The sequence below is a fragment of the Diabrotica undecimpunctata genome, chromosome 7 (assembly GCF_040954645.1).
Source record: "Diabrotica undecimpunctata isolate CICGRU chromosome 7, icDiaUnde3, whole genome shotgun sequence".
Lineage (NCBI taxonomy): Eukaryota > Metazoa > Arthropoda > Insecta > Coleoptera > Chrysomelidae > Diabrotica > Diabrotica undecimpunctata.
This window is the reverse complement of record NC_092809.1, coordinates 46,901,280-46,904,482: the sequence shown is the minus strand read 5'-3', so window position 1 is coordinate 46,904,482 and position 3,203 is coordinate 46,901,280.

The window sequence follows — 3,203 nt, the reverse complement described above, 5'->3', positions numbered from 1 at the left end:
TCAGGTCATCGTTCACTTAGCAATTTTTTTTCAGCTTTTCTTGCACTCTTCGTGTGTTAGTTGTTAAAATTAGAGATTTCTTCGCGTACTATTTCCCATTTTTCTTCTTGTTATACCATTATTTACTACATCTTGGTTACTAAATTAACTGGATATTCAGTGGCGGATCCAGAAATTTTTGTCGGAGGATCAGGGTCTTGAGGGTGATTTTGATACAGGATTTAGATTTTTGCACCTTTACGATTGATATGATTTGTGCGTCATGTAAGGGAACCATTTTCTCAATAATTATTTTAAGCGAAATATTAAACCAATGAGAAGTTATTAAAACCCAAATACCCTATGGGTGCAAAGAAGAGGACAACATTAAGGGGTCTTAAACTTAAACCAAAAAAAATAATTTAAACCCACATGCTCTATGACAGTAAAATCAATTGTACAAGACTATTAAACCTAAGGAAAGTTATTAAAATATAAATACTGAAAAATTAAGGACTGTCAATTTAAACTAGATATTTTAAAGACAATTAATTTAAACCTACCTATCCTATGACTACAAAATCAAGAACAAACCAATGATAAATAAGTATAAACCAATGTTAAGTAATTTAAATTCAATAACTCAATGTAAGTGTAAACATTAATGAATGTATTAAACATTCCTAATAAACTCTAGATTATCGTTGGATATCCGATATCAATTTGTAAAAACATTCATTTATTCCTTATTGCTATACGGAGTGGAGACATGGACTCTCGGAATTACAAGTATGAGGCGTATAGAAGCCTTTAAAATGTGTGTTTTTTGAAGAATACTGAACAATGCTGTCCATGGTGGTCACGTGGACATAGCACGTGACCAACAACGATGTGCTGAGAAGAATTAGAACTGAGAGAGAACTCCTAAATATTGTAAACAACAGAAAAACGAGTGATCTAGGACATATTTACAGAGGAGAAAAATATAACTTTCTACGACTCATAATGGAAGGGTACAAGTGAGTGAAATATTTTTTTACTTAGTATTGAAAATAAGATAAGTAAATATTATATAATTTTATAAAGTGTATTCTTTTCGCCTATCCGATTTAGCAAATCGCTCTTTGATTGCATCAACATCTAGAGAAATTTCAAAATGCATATTGATGAGTGCTAAACCAGTTAACCTTTCCTCCGAAGTTCTATTTCTAAGCCAACTCTTTAGACGCTTAAGAGCTCTGCTGTTACTGGACTGACTAGCAGTTTAATTAATATTTGCAGAAATATTCTGATATTTGGATACATATGAATATCGCAGTTTTCTAATACTTCTAAAATAGAATCAGTAAGTTTTCCATTATTTTGCACGACTCTTTTCCACTTTTGAACCCACAGTGAAAACGTTTGTTCTACTGTGGAATATGCAGTAAGTAGATGGTCCAATAATGTCCTGGTGTCAACAATTTTTTTAATGCAACTTTATCTTATGGTGTGTTATCAGTTTTAGGTAAAACAACTCGAAGATTAAATAGATTCATAACTTTTGGTGAAAGTCTTTCTTCTAAATCAGTTAAGATATTGTCTAAAATGGGTAAATAAATAGATCTTCGGAAATATTCTTCGCAAGAGTTAGCAGATTGGTTTTGACGACAGGTTTGACGAGAAACTATACGAGGCATCTTCAATTCAATGTCTAGTTGTTCAGCTATTTTCTTTACTTCATAAAAAAGTTTGCTAAAGACAGATTCAGCATTTGATCCTTTATTTTGAAGAATGTATTTAGTGTCCTCTATGGCCTCAGTAGCCTACTTCAAATCTAATTTTGGTGACTGAAGAAGACGACTAAGTGATACAGTTGTACCTAAAACATCACTAAGACAAACTACTGAAATGAGAAATTCTGGGCTCCTAATAGTTTGCATTAATGAAAATGCATCAGCTGACATTTTGCTGTCCTTCCACGTATAAATTGTTTCAAGAGCATTGTATATTTTGATGATTGATTCGCCCTGAAACTGAAGATGACCTTCATGAATTTCAACCCAACGAGTTTCACAAATACCTTGGACAGCAGCCCCCAGGTTTCTTTATTTGTGTTCACTAACGTATCAGACAGAGCTAATGCAACAACAATATTCATTTTGATATTTATTATAGATAAATTATAAAATATAGGGCAATAATGTGAGGGCAGTAATTCTATCGATAATCGAACGATTCTCTGGCACTTAAATGACCAATTGACAAAATTTGAAAATCGCGTAACTCTGAATTCGCGGAAGTCTTAGTCGAGGTATTACTGTATTCAGAATTGTTGATTTTTTTTAAGAGCAATTTAAAAGGGCTTCCGCATAATTCTACACTTACTCCTAGAATAAATGAGTTTGAATCATTTAAACTCTTGAATTCCTGCTTATAGGGTTGATGGGTTTTAAATTATTTTTTTTTATTATTCTTTGGTTGATATTTAATTTTGTTTGGGTGGAGTCATGACCCCCGTGACCCCCCCTTGGATCCGCGCTGTGGATATTGGAAATGTCGTTTTTGTGCGAATTCACAAAATAATTTTCCCGTAATCTTTATGTCTTTATTATCATTAGACAAATAATACTTGGTATCTACCGCATGTAATGAGAATGAACCTCAGTTTTAATTGAAAACACGTTATAAGTATTTAACGTTTCGATTTCCCCATGAAGAAATTTTTTGTTTTCTGCGACCAAAAAGCGGCCTTTAGTAGTTAATAGCTGGGTTTAATATACTGATTCCTCTATGCTTTATAGTTTTCCCGTTATTTTTTGCCACCTTTTTAATATTAGGATTAGTAGGGGAGGTGAGGGTATTGTCTCCCACTTAAGCAATTTATTGAATTAAACAAAAACTGTAGATCTTAAAACATAATGTCAACTGTTAAAATACGGTCATGTTATCGACTTCTAATTATTTAAGCCTAAAAGAGTTTATTTATTTTATTTTGCGAAGTATAAAGGTCGCGGCATATTATCATACACGTATAGTTTCCGGCAAGTAGCGTTTCCAGTCCAGCAATCGGACTGCGCGTTCACATTTTCATACATACAACGTTTCAGTTTGGTGCAGGTGGGTTAAAACTATCCTGTATTGCTGATAATGGGTGATCTTCGGTCAATGTTGTAACTGTCTGACAATTAATTCATCTGTTTCATTAATTCATCTGTTAGCATCTCTCCCCTCAAGAAACTTCC